The 14,567-nt window shown below is 35.4% G+C and overlaps 1 protein-coding gene and 1 non-coding gene across 6 annotated transcripts in view; both read left to right on the forward strand.

Moving 5' to 3' along the window:
- Positions 1–14,567, forward strand: part of RABGAP1L (RAB GTPase activating protein 1 like) — a 724,498-nt gene that overhangs the window by 226,843 nt on the left and 483,088 nt on the right. The window lies entirely within an intron of this gene.
- On the forward strand, positions 13,317–13,423 carry LOC112921882 (U6 spliceosomal RNA). The gene has a single exon (XR_003235326.1). It is a non-coding gene; the product is annotated as a U6 spliceosomal RNA (small nuclear RNA).

A 14,567-nucleotide genomic window follows, 5' to 3' on the forward strand; every position in this document is an offset into this window, starting at 1 on the left:
ATACTGTTTTAATTACTACTCCTTTGTAATATTACTTGAAATCTGGAACTGTGATACCTCCAGTTTTGTTTTCTTTTTTAAGATTCCTTTGGCAATTCGAGGTGTACTATGGTTCCATACAAATTTTAGGATTGTTTGTTTCAGTTCTGTGAAAAATGCTATTGGTATTTTGATAGGGATTGCATTAAATGTGTAGCTGACTTTGGGTAGAGTAGACGTTTTAACAATATTTGTTCTTCTAACCCGGAAATATGGAATGTCTTTTTCTTTTTTTTGCCTCATCTTGAATTTCTTTCATTGGTGTTTTATAATTTTCAGAATTCAGGTTTCTCACCTGCCTGCCATAGTTATATATATATATTTTTTCTTCCCCTAAACTATAAGCCTTACATTGTGTTAAGGCGTGTGTAAAGTTAAGTATGCAGCAGCATCTTTTTCCTAGGAGTCTTATCTAGTTGGAGACAGCTGTAAGCATTGGGTTAATTTGAGCATCAGGTCTTGGTATACTAGCTTCCATTGTTTTCTCCAGAGAGTAGGGTAGGAATCACTAGGAATTACTGGCATAGTTTTGCAATGGCAGTAGGGTGTGTAGATTGAATCACCCTGAATCTTGTAGCTCAAGGCTAGAGAGTAATATTGAATAGAGAAGAGGTTGGGAGTACAGAGTGGAATAATCATACTCTCTGCTCTTGTTTTTATAATGTAATTTACAGAAAATAAAGCTTTATAAATCTTTTTGACTGGTAGGAAATGTAATGGGACCAAAAATTCTAAAAGGATGAAAAGCTTTAGACTAGATTCAACAGAAGATGAACCAGGACAAAGGTTGCAGACTAACTGATAACCATAATCTGATGCCAGAGACAAGCAGGACCAGTCAATAGAGGTGTTAGATCTAAATTATGGAGAGTTATGTTGACTCCACTGCTAGCATCAAAAGGAGTTTTCAGATACAACTTGTCTTTGTAAAAGTGGTAGCTCCTCCTTTGGAGGAAATGTTGGTTCTCACTGTGGAGGGAGACCTTGGGTTCAGATTTCAAGTTCTGCTGCCTACTAGTTTGTAACCTTGGACAAGTTCCTCAACTATCTTCACTCTCGATTGCCTCATTTGTATAGTGGTCTTAATCTGTATCTTATGGAATTGTTGGGAGGATTCAGTTAGATAATTCACATAAAGCACTCAGAGCATACCTAATACATACATGGTAAACATTAGGGAATGAGGAAAATTATAAAGCAGTGTATGCTTAAATCAGTGGCACAGAAAAGTACTATGGGAAAAATGGAGATTACTATGGGTTCTTGAGGTTTGTGTAGGTTTCAGGACATCCAACTGAGAAAAGAAGAGAAAAAAGGAAAACATGTGTAATACTCTGTTATCTATTTGTGTAACTAATTCATTCTTTAATGATCAAACATTAAGATGTCTTTTATGTGTGACACTATGTTAGGTATTTAGAGGTGTAAAGAGAGTAACACTTATACCTAGCCTTGTAGGAGTTAACAGTCCAATGGGGGGAGGCAGTCAAGAAAGTAGAGATACGATAATAACATGGTAAATGCCGTGATAAATTATGAGCGAAGAATTAAGGGAGCAGAGTGGAGCAGCCAACTTTGTCTAGGAGCAACAAATAGGAGGATATATTTAGGCTAAGGCAGTGCCAAGGATAAAGACACAGAGTTGTCAAAGGTCCTGCCATGGTTAGGTTGTGGAAAGTGCAGTGTGACTCAAGGGAGATCTAGACTATAAATTCTCAGCAAGGATTGTGTCTGGATATTGCTTACTGCTGTAATCTTAGCATTCAACACTAGGACTTCTCTCTAGCTAATGGTAGAAAACACTTGCTGAGGGAATTACTGGAGTGCATGGGTATTATGGAGTTATGGGCATTATGTCTAGTGCTGTCTTATGTTCTTCCCATGTCAGCCTGACCACTTAAGTGTTGTAATTCTCATTTTTACCTTGAGGAAAAGAGATGTAATCACTAAATAGCAGAATCAATTTTTGATCCCATAAAGTAGAAAACTCTTTAAAAGAGAAATGAAAGGGATAGGGCATTCCTACATTTTGTCTTTTAAAGATCCTTTGGAAGGAAAAACCTCTGTATTTTCCTCATTGTTAATAAAGATAATAAAGGCTAAAGAAACAAAGATAATAAGACAGTAAAAGGCTAAAGAAATAAAAGCAGTACTATCCCTTTTCTTTGCTTTATACTGTTCATTGTGTGGAAATGAAATTTATGATTTGGTTTATTTATTACTCAGTTTATATCGGGAAACATGTATAAACCCTACAAGTGGTAGAAAACATCTAAGCAGTACTTTATAGAATCAGTGCTAGAACAGTTCTAAAACATCTAACTTCTAAGATGTTACACAGTCTATCCTTTTTTAAAAAAATTATTTACTTATTTGAGAGAGAGAGAACACTAGTGGGGTGAGAGAGATGAAGGAGAGGGAGACAGAGAAGCAGACTCCCTGCTCAACTTGTAGCCCAATGCAGACGATCCCAGAACTCTGAGGTTATGATCTGAGCCGAACAAAGTCAGTTGCTCAACTGACTCAGCCACCCAGGCGCCACTACACAGACTGACCTAAGGTGGCCTGAGGTTTCAGCCATTGTCTGCTGCTGCATGACTTCTATTAAAGGCTGAGGGCATCAGCACTGTTTTGGGATCAGTGGCAGACTTGTACCACATATTCCTGAAATCTTAAATTCTTTATTGCTTGCAGTTGTTATTTCTTGTTATTCCTATGAAATTAGCATTCTTCATAATTTTGAGGTGATCTGAAAAGACAGTAGAGGATTGTGACCCTATTTCCCCTATGGGATGTCAGACAGAATTTAGAGTACCTGAACTGAGGATTCAATCTTAATATCTGGCTCTAGGAGCCATTCAGTAATGATTACACTTTCACATATTAGCAACCATTTGACATGGGGGAAGTTTGGTGTGTTTGGGGGCAACTTGAATTTTATGTTGTTTTACAGAACTGTATGTGTAATTTCTTAATTAATTAATTAGTTTGTTTGTTTTAGATCATCTGGGGGAGGGGCAGAGAGGGAAAGAGAGGAAGAAAGAATCTTAAGCATACTTCATGCTGAGCGTGGAGCCCAATGCAGGGCTCTGTCTCACAACCCTGAGATCATGACCTGAGCTGAAACCAAGAGTCAGATGCCTAACCAGGCACCCCTGTATGTGTAATTTCAGTAATTACATGACATGTCTGGTATAATTGATCCATAAAATCTGCTGATTATTATGGTAAATATTGGATCATGGTTCTGTGCTCTTTTGTAGAAGTGATCTAATTTATAACATTCATATTTTACACTGTTAAAATCAAAACAAGTTTTTTAATTGATTAGCTTTCAGAAATAACATCATCACAAGCCATTTCTACCCACCACTTGAATTCTTGGTTTTTCCAAATCTTTTCTTATATCAATAAACATATATGCTGTATATACTAGATTGGTCTAGATTTGAGTCTCACCCCTTCCACATATTAATATATGATCTTGAAAAGTTATTCCAACTTTCTAAGCCTCAGTTTCATCATTTATAAAGCAAGGATAATGGTAATACCTACTGGAATTGTTATAGGAATTAAATATGATGATAATGTGCTTGGCATATAGTAAATATTCAAGATAAGCACTATTTTTACCAATATGATATTACATCATGAACATGATAGCAGTAGTAAGGATATTGGTGTCAGTTTATATTTCTACTTTATCTTTTTAATTATTTTTTAAAAATATTTTATTTATTTATTAATGAGACACAGAGAGAGAGAGAGAGAGAGAGAGAGAGAAGCAGAGACACAGGCAGAGAGAAAAGCAGTCTCCATGCAGGGAGCCCGACATGGGACTCCATCCCAGGACTCCAGGATCATGCTCTGAGCTGAAGGCAGATGCCTAACCACTTAGCCACCCAGGTGTCCCTATATTTATACTTTTTAAAAAAAGTTTTCATTTATTTATTCATGAGAGAGAGACACACAGAGGCAGAGACATAGGCAGAGGGAGAAGCAGGCTCCCTGTGGGGAGCCCGATGTGGAACTCGATCCCAGAACACCGGAATCACAACCTGAGCCAAAGGTAGACGCTCAACTGCTGAGCCATTCAGACATCCCATATTTCTTTGTTAATACGTGTGTTAGAGTACTTCCAGCCACATAATTTTCACAAGAGCATGTGATGTGAATAACAGCTGACGAAACTGAGAAGGAACCTTTTTAGAAATATGAAGTGCAGACTTGTCTTTCATGTTTTTTTCTGGTTGGTGAATGTCATGGAATATTTGAATCCTAAAACTTGACTTTCTAGGGATTATGATTTATTATTTAGTGATTATGCATATTCAAGTATACCATAAAGTCAAATGATGTTCTCTAAAAACCATTCCTAATGACCGTCTGTTATAATCAAGACTGCAAGGCAAGTATTAGTCTCATTCACCTATTAATTCATTTATTCATCCAGTAACTCTTTATTGGGCAGCTTTTACGGGCCAGGCTTTCTGTGGTTTCTAGGGCTATGTAGATGAAATGCGTTCATACCCTTGATGAGTGTAGCCTAGGTTAAGATAGGTCTGTGCACAGATAGATTGAGTATATTATGATACAGATTATAATAGGTATCTTAATCAGGTATATGGAATACAAAAGAGATGGTCGCAGCTCAGGTAGGTGAGGGAAAAGTTCACAAGGAAGAAGATGTCTGAAGATAGCCTGAGCAGGATAGAAGAGAGTGCAGTAGAGTTGGCTAATGTAGTGATTCAGCTGCCAGTTAGTGACTTAGCTTAGATTGTGCAAGGAGACTTCACAAGTGAAATCAGTGTGCTGCTGCTTTTCATCACTCCCCACCCCATTGGCTGATTGCATCCACTGTTCATGGGTCAATGCTTGTCCCCTTGTTAAATTGGAAGAATGTAATACAAGTTTATTCTTGTTAGAATAAATATGTGAAGTGAAAACTTAAGAAAATATGTCATATCAAAATGATATATCACAAGAATATTTAATTGGTTACCTAGGGTTGATGTAATAGAATTTTAACAAGTAACATTATAGATATTTGAGTTCTTATTCTATGCTGGTACTGTGCTAAGATGGTAATGCATATTAATTTTTAGAGTCCATGCAATGAAAAAATGCTCTGTATCAGATAGATATAAAACAGTGTAAGCTTGAAAAGTAGAAGTTCATTTTTATAAACTACAGACAGCGTGTGCTCAAACTTCTATCAGAGAGCCAAAAGGGCAGTAGTTGCAAATATTACTTTGGTAGTTGCTGTCAAAATCTCTTTTGGAATATAAATAAAAAACAGCCATGAGACTGGCCTGTTTTAAGATTCTGCAAATTCTCTGCTTTCTTGAGCATTATATGGGCACGTAAGGTTTCACTGTCTTTATTCTTGTCAGGTTATTGGTACTGCTTGGAATAAAGCCTGTCTTCTCTTTATTCTCCAGTGTATTATTGTAACATTATTTTAAATAAAACATGTAGGTAAAGAAAATGTTTTATTGTATTTTGGTGGAACGTACTATAATTACTGGACATTCTCAAGAGGAAATGTTTAAATTGGTATTTTTATTATGATTGAACAACATTTAAAGAATAATTAAGTCAAGTTATGGTATCAGTTACAGATTTCTTTCATTTGATAAGGTCTCACAACTAAATGAAACTCTGTACATTATTTAGCCAGGTAGTTGTTTGCTTTTTCTTTACTTCGTTTATTTTTTAAAAATTCAATGCTGTAGGTTAGTCAGATAACACTTAACACTAGATTTCATCAAGAGGCAGGGCACTGCTTAATTACACGGCTGCTCTGTTCTCTGTCATCACCTTGTCTAGTTGTAGGAAATGAGCTTTTTTGATAGAATGGGGTTATTCTAGCGGGGTCTGTATCATTGGTATGTATAAAAGCCACAGACTTTTGTACTGAATGGTACATTACTGATATAGCCATGACATTCACAAAAATTTTTCCAGAAAATGTGTAATTCTTTAACATATACTAACCCCCCAAAATAAGGTGGGCAAGCAGAATAAAGGGTATTCACTGTATTGTAATGTCTTGAGCATGTAGTTACCAGTAGGTCTTTATGAAAGGAAATCAAGAATTATTGAAAAAGAAAAAAAAAGAATTATTGAAAAAGATTCTTGGGATGCCTGAGTGGCTCAGTGGTTGAGTGTCTGCCTGCCTGCCTTTGGCTCTGGTGGTCATCCTGGGGTCCTGGGATCTAGCCCTGTGTTGGGCTCCCCACGGGGAACCTGCTTCTCCCTCTGCCTATGTCTCTGCCTTTCTGTGTGCCTCTCATGAATAAAATCTTTAAAAAAAAAAAACTTTAAAAAATGCTTTAAGAAAATGTACATTTTCTCTTTTCTTACATAAAAAGGCAGTGATTTTTTAGTACATAATTATACCTTGCTTATTACTTTTTCACAGCATCACTTTTATCATTTTTTTCATCCTCTGAGGTCTTTCATTTTCTGATATCTATATTCACTTCTGCATGTATCAAAACTACAATTAAATGTGAATCTGAGATGCACTGAGAGTCTTTCCCCCCAGCATTGACATTTTTCTGTAAAAATTTTTAAATTTTCATGTACTTCTTTTCATGTACTTAAGTGATAGTGTTCTGTTTCTAGTAACAGATATTGTTTTTCTTATCCTTTAAACATAGTAAATAGTTTCCAGGTAAATTAAGGAACAGGTAATTTTCTTTTCTTTTTTATTATTTTTTAAAGATTTTATTTATTTATTCATGAGAAACACAGAGAGGAGAGAGAGAGAGAGAGAGAGAGAGAGAGAGAGGCAGAGACACAGGCAGAGAGAAGCAGGCTCCACGCAGGGACCTGGGACTATATCCCAGGTCTCCAGGATCATGCCCTGGGCTGAAGGTGGCGCTAAACCACTGAGCCACCCGGGCTGCCCAAGAATAGGTAATTTTCTAATGTTACCTTTATTTTCATGTCATGGAGTTAGCGAAGGAGTACACTGTTTGAAGGGAAGTGTTTGGATTATTGAGCATAGATCATTTAGTGACATAAAATATGTATTAATAGCTTTAGAATGAAGGATAAGAGGAAAACAGTGATATTTCTCCTAAATCATGCAAATTTTCAAGAGTCTTAGATTATACTATGACTCCTGGATCCCAATTTCATAACTTTTTTTTCCCATAATAACCTTGTTAATCTTATCTGTACATGTTTCTACAGTATAGTTATATTGGGTAATGTGGTATGATGAGTTTTCCCCAGGGTTTTTGTATTGATTTACTTTTTCATTCAGATTTGTTTTCATCTATTTACCATTAATTGGTGCCAAGGTTAAAAAAAAAGTATGAGACAACAGATATGAGCCAGGTACCAAAAACCCACCCTCAGTCCCCCACATTACACATTTCTTGTATTTTGGTAACAACAGTTCCATTTTATAGGTTACTGTTTGATTACGTAATGAATCTTTCTCAATATCTTTATCTTTTTCTATTTCATTACAGTTTATATTTGTTTGTCTTTCCATCATTTCTTCCATTCTCTGTTATCAGCCTCCTTTTCTTAACTGTCTGTAATGTAGTTCTAAAAAGTGATTTTCATTATTTGGTATTTTATATTTGCTGGATTTCATTTTCCTGTGAATTTCTCAGATTAGGCTGCTTGTTAGTTGCATGGCTTTTAGTTGATTTTTAAACTGACAAGACAGTAGACTGTCTCATCATAGAGAAACTGTCATTTTGTTTCTCCAAACAAAATGTACTTTGTAGGGACACTTGGGTGGCTCAGCGGTTAGGCGTCTGCCTTTGGCTCAGGGCGTGATCCTGGAGTCCTGGAATGGAGTCCTGCATCTGGCTCCCTGCATGGATCCTGCTTCTCCCTCTGCCTATGTTTCTGCCTCTCTATCTCTCTGTGTCTCTCATGGATAAATAAATAAAATCTTTTAAAAAAAATATACTTTGTATTCTCAGAGCCTGGCATCAGCCTTGAATATAAATATTTGTTGAATGACTACATGAATTAAAATCTATAGGTCAGTGCTCCATGATTTAAAAAAGTAGGAGGGGTTAGGTTGGTTATAGTATAATAATTGGAGAATTATATTAGAAGTTAAGCATGTTGGTTTTTGTTTTTTGGTTGTTTTGTTTTGTTTATTAGAACACTTCAAATTATAGACCAGAGCTGATTAACTGAAGTCTCATTTTTTCATCACATTTGATGAGTAGCTCTTAGGGACCAGATGCAAGGCTAGTCATTGAAAAGTTGTATTCTTGATTTATTTAGTATTTTCATTATAAGATAAATAATTACCTCTTTTAAGCTTATAGAGTAGATATGTAATTTTAATATGCACACAAAAAGGCCCCCAATTATGACACACTGTGCATCTCCTATTGCAAACTCATATCCTGGTTTCTACTTCCTTTTCCTGTCAGTAGAAAAAAAATAAACAAATAGAAAAGCCAAAGGACCAGTGAGTAAGTTAAAGATTATTATAGGCCTTGGAAAAATTCAGCTTCTTTGAGAAATTTCTTGAGCTTCTTCAAGAAGATACTAGATAAATTCCATGTTGAGGATATTATTGATACTGCAGAGTATTTTCAGATTTTAAAGATGTATTACATGAACTGGCTTTTGATTTAATTAATATATTCATTCCATAGACTTTTTCAAAATAAGTATTGTAATTAATTCAATACATTGTATTTAAGAATAATTACACCATAACAATTTATTATGATTCTCGTTGTTTTTGTCTCTCTCTTAAATCTTTACTTTTTCTAGATTGACAATTTTACCAGTAATGCTTCTATTAAGAATACAATAAGCTCTACTTTTTCTTTTTTTTATTACAAACACTTCTGTTCCTAATGAATGATGAATAGAGTATATAAAAGTTGCTGAAAACTTTTTTATTGCTGGGTTGGAATATTATGGGTATGCATATTTGAGAGCTTTTCTTCTTACTACTGTCAGAATAATTCAATCACTTCTATCCCTTAAGAGCTGATCTCTGACATGTTTATGAAAGCTACATAATCTTTTAATAGATGACTAATTTTCTGAAGACAGGATTATGAAGCTTTTACCTTGATACTTGCAAAAGTGATATGAAAAGAAGTAATTCCATTTAACTCTTTAAAACTTCAGTTCTTGTTTGAAAAAGTATAATGGCAACTTTTAGTTGAAAACTTAAAATAAAAAAGGAAAGCTTATCGTAATTTTTCTACCCATCTTGTTTATTTGGTACATAGATACTCTGGATAGGTACTCTGGATTGGTACTTCATGCAGATTATTTAACTGAAATCTCTGTAGCTTTCCTATTTTACTTTCTAGGGACTTCAGATCTTTTAAGAGTTTCAAAGTTCACATCTGTGCAGGGATAATTTAGGAATGTTTACAAAATTTCGTTCTCATTTAGTCCTATAGAGCTGATCATGCAGTCCAAAGGAAAATTGATCTTTATTACATTTGATTTAAAATCAAGATTTTCTGAGTAAGAAAACTGTAAGAGAACTAAAATGAAGAACTGAAGGAATTCCCCTAGATAATCTACATACTCCTTTTCCCTGCTGGGGTTGGTGATACATCTCTTGGTATTGACCTACAGTTTTTCCAACTTATTTTTACTTTCCGATTTGAATCGACCCTTTCCGATTTGAACAGAAAATAGATTGAGCTTGATCCTTGGGAAAAGATGGTACTTAGTACTATGAGGAGAATCACTATTTGTCCCTGTGGCACAGTGTAGTCTTGCATTAAGTGCTCTGGGACTAATTAATCAGGAAACGACTCTAATTAAAAGGAAACTGCTCATCAGCTGCCTCAGACTATTTTACAGAAGAAACTGTAGACTTGGCTACTTGCTATCCAGCTTCTAGCAACATTCTTTAACTGCTTATGTCCCACTTGAAAGGAGTGAGTTGAAAAATTTCTTGCCAACTTTATTTTGTAGTAGGAAGCTTTGATATTTACTTATTTTAAGATTTTATTTATTTATACTTGAGAGACACAAGAGAGAGGCAGCGACATAAGCAGAGAGAAAAGCAGACTCCCTGGGGGGAGCCTGATGTGGCACTCCATTCCAGGACCCTGGGATCATGCCCTGAGCTGAAAGCAGACACTTAACCACTGTGCCACTCAGGTATCCCTAAACTTTGATATTTAACTGACTTCTTTTTAGATGTAAATTTACATAATAGCAATAACTTTGGAGTCAGCAAGGTTTTTAAACTTGTATTCTTACTATGTTCTTAAAATCATGGAACAAATGTGCTATTTAGAAATAATCTTAGTTGACGACATTTGGGTATGTATGTAGATAGATACATAAACATGTATGTCATATGAGATCAAAATCAACATAAATAACAACTATTAGTGGATTTATCTAACGTTGGCATTTGTGTAAGCTTAACAGTTTATTTGGTTTAACTGTAGTCTTCTTAAAGAATTAATATATAAAAGAAACTTAATTTCATAAGGGTATATGCATTATGTATATATTCTGTCTTGTTTTCCAGGCTTCTTTGTGTTTGTATGATGATTATTATATGCAGCATATCAGATATCTCTTAATTTATCAAATAGTAATTGATTATGAATACTTTATCATGTTCTTAATGTTGCTTTTGTTAATTTACTTCCTATCTTTTGACAGTGTTTTAATACATATACAGAAGTTTATTAGTTTCTAAAATAGGCAATTGGTTGGACAAATTAGGAAGATAAGAACTGAAAAGCTTCCCTCAGTAGGAATTGGAATTGTAACTTACTCTTTTTCGTATCCTTCCAAGTCTTGCATCCCGACCTGTTGGTGCATAGTAGATTGTGATTTTTGTATTTTGACTCTTTATTTTTATGAGCATGATTTGAATTCCGGCTCTTTGGGGATCATTTTATTCTTTGCTGTTATTTCAAATCAGTTATAGTTCAGGATACTAAATCTTGTACAAATGATCGCTAACACAACACAATCTAATGTTTACAAACTTGATGGCTATCAAGTTAGCAAACATAAGCCTTATGAACGATGGAGTTATTGCCTTTTAAATATAGATACATTTCTATTGAATTGTCCTTTGTTTAAACATAGGAAGAAAAAAATGTTAACCCAGAAATGCCACTAACCTATGTTATGTGCTGCATCTGGTGAGAGCAAGACAGTATCTTGAACAAAAACAGTATTAAAGCAGATGGCATTGTTTTTACTCAGGTTTTAGATTTCTGGGCTTCTTTTTGGTTTTTGTTGTTTCTTTTTTTTTTTTAAGATTTTATTTATTTATTTGATAGATATAGAGGTGCACACACACAATCAGGGAGAGAGGCAGAGGGAAAAGCAAACTCCCTGAAAAGCAGAGAGCCCAACTCGGGGCTCAGTCCCAGGACTATGCCTGAGCTGAAGGTAGCCGCTTAACCCACTGAGCCCCCAGGAGCCCCCAGCCTCGGCTTCTTTTTGATTAGGGTTTCCTTTGAACTTGGATATGGGGCAGTCCTGGTGGCGCAGCAGTTTGGCCCCACCTGCAGCCTGGGGTGTCATCCTGGGGACCGGGGATTGAGTCCCGCATCGGGCTCCCTACGTGGAGCCTGCTTCTCCCTTTGACTGTGTCTCTGCCTCTCTCTCTCTCTGTGTCTATGAATAAATAAATAAAAATCTTAAAAAAAATGAACTTGGATATGTTGATTTGCATTAGTTTGCATAACTCAGTTACTCAGATGTTTACCTTATTTAACGTATTGTCATATGTTTATTTAATACATTAATTTTGAGAATTGACTTAGAAACATTTATTTTTTTGACTTATCTGTGGATTAGTTTGATTATAAATAATAGTATTATAATTAATGTAGAAATCTAAAAGTTTTACTCAGCCCAAGGTCAAATGGAAGACTTATGTCAAAACTAGAAATAGAAACTAGAGTTACGGATAATTTACTTATAATTTTTAACTCTCTTTTTAATGTTTTCCATTGAACTTGTTTGGAGCATAAAAATCATAGAGACTATTTTTTCTTTACATTGTGATAAAATTGCAGGCTTATCAAAGTTTTCATGAATAAACAGTACTTTCAGAGACTAAACTGAGAGACAACTTGCTGGCTTTCCAGAGGTGGCCTTTATTCAGTGCTAAGGTATGATAGCACATGCATAGAATTTGTGCTTGTTGTCTGGGTTGCTCACCAGTGTTGGTACCTACCCTCCTTGGTGTGCACAAGTGGCAGTGAATAAAAATTGTGAATCACCCCAAAATGATGTTGAATTGATCCAAATTAGGCACTTGAATCATGTACTTTTCATAGGTAGCATAATGTTTAGGTTAAGTAGTGTAAGATATTATTTCCACTGATACTAATATTTTGGGTGGGAGGGGGGAGGTAAACATTTTTTTTTTGAGGTAAACGTTTAATAACTGCTTTTATCACCAGATTAAGTCATGCAGTTATAGAGTTAGAAATTTCTGAAAGAGCATTGTTTTTTTTTGAAGCTCATTCTTACCTAAATAATATCTAGTACTTCATTGGGACACTACTGTTCAAAATGTCCTGGCCAAGTAAGTCCCAAACAAAACACTCAACGCAAGGTTGTTTTCAGCTCACTGTTAATGAAGCTGTGTGTGGAATATGAGGCGTCTAAAAGAGAACAGTCGGGGCTGTTGGCAAAGCTCAGAGCTGCCAACTAGACTCCAAAATGGGAGACCAAGTGGTTTTTTTGGGGGCATTTTACTTGAATTATTGCTCAGTTAGAAAACACAATAGATCTTTAAAAGACAAGAAGAATTAATTAACATGATGAGGCTGTTACACTCTTTAGACCGTATGTCATAATCGTGGTTAGTAAATTATGACAGTCTAACAAAAATAGTCTCCACCATTTGCAAACATGAAGATCACTTAATTTTCCATCAGGCTTTTAATTTTTGCTGGACAGTAATACATAATTAGTGAGCTATAAATGATATAGTTTTATGTTATAAAAATACAAGCTTTGTTCATTTATTATGTTTATAGGCATTCACTCTTTGCAGTGATATTGTTAATGGAACTCTTAAGTAGAATGATTTTATTACCGTGTAGGAGGAAAGATTTTCTTGGTGCTAAATTCTATCCAGTTTGTACCAAAGTTAGTAGTGTCTTAAGTCATTGGCAATTCTTTAATATAGGAGTCTTCTGATGGCATATTAATACTTTGAGAGAATGCTTACAAAATTAAATAATGACTTTGTTTTTATGCTGGAGTTCAAGATGTTCTCTAAGAAAGCCTATAGCAGTGAAAGCTCCTTTGAAAACAAGAGAGTACTTGCTTTGGCAGCACATATACTAAAATTGGAACGATACAGAGAAGATTAGCATGGCCCCTGAGCAAGGATGACCTGCAGATTCCTGAAGCATTCCATATTTTTGTGGAACATAAGAAACAGTGAAAGGGACAATAAGGGAATGGATGTAAACTGAGGAAAAAATTAGAAAGACAAACCATGAGAGACCTCTAACTGTGGGAAACAAAGGGTTGCAGAAGGGGAGAAGATTGGGGGGATAGGGTAACTGTGTGACCGGCACTAAGGAGGGCACTTGATAGGATGAGCACTGGGTTATACTATATGTTGGCAAATTGAATTTAAATAAAATATTTAAGAAAAGGAAAACAAGAGAAATCCATGTTTATCTTGGTAATTTTAAGAGTTCTCTAAGGATTCCAGTATTGCTTCAGGGGCATCCCAAAGAGTCTTTAAGGGAGGCTTAGTCCAGTAAAAATATGGTAGCAGATCTAAATGTCAACATTATGTCATTTAGATTTTATTAGAGGGTAAACTTAGAATACAGTCTCAAGTGCCAATTCCATACCTCTCTGCAAGTCTTGATTTAACCATCAAAGCAGGGTCAATACTTGATAATTTGTTCTTGGTTTGTTTAAATTCAGGTTTAATTTCACTGTTGACTTTTTTTTTTGGTCAGAAACATTATCTAGGACAGACCTTAGAATTTAATGTGTATTCAGAACACCTGTGAATCTTGTTAAACTGTAGTTTCTGATTCAGTAGGTCTGAGATGGGGCTTGCAATTCTCATTTCTAACAACTCATCTGTTAATGCCAATACCACTAATAGTCTGTGAAGCACAATTTGGATAGTAGGGGTCTAGGTCCTAAGCCTTAAGCTCTAAAATGTTTCTGAAATATTTTAATGATCATTAGCTCAGTAAATACATGTAATTATTTCTTTTTTTTTTAATTAATTTTTATTGGTGTTCAATTTACCAACATACAGAAAAACACCCAGTGCTCATCCCGTCAAGTGTCCCCCTCAGTGCCCGTCACCCATTCCCCTCCAACACCCGCCCTCCTCCCCTTCCACCACCCCTAGTTCGTTTCCCAGAGTTAGGAGTCTTTATGTTCTGTCTCCCTTCCTGATATTTCCCAACATTTCTTTTCCCTTCCTTTATATTCTCTTTCGCTATTATTCATATTCCCCAAATGAATGAGAACATACACTGTTTGTCCTTCTCCGATTGACTTATTTCACTCAGCATAATACCCTCCAGTTCCAT

Source organism: Vulpes vulpes, chromosome 13, assembly GCF_048418805.1.
Source record: "Vulpes vulpes isolate BD-2025 chromosome 13, VulVul3, whole genome shotgun sequence".
NCBI lineage: Eukaryota > Metazoa > Chordata > Mammalia > Carnivora > Canidae > Vulpes > Vulpes vulpes.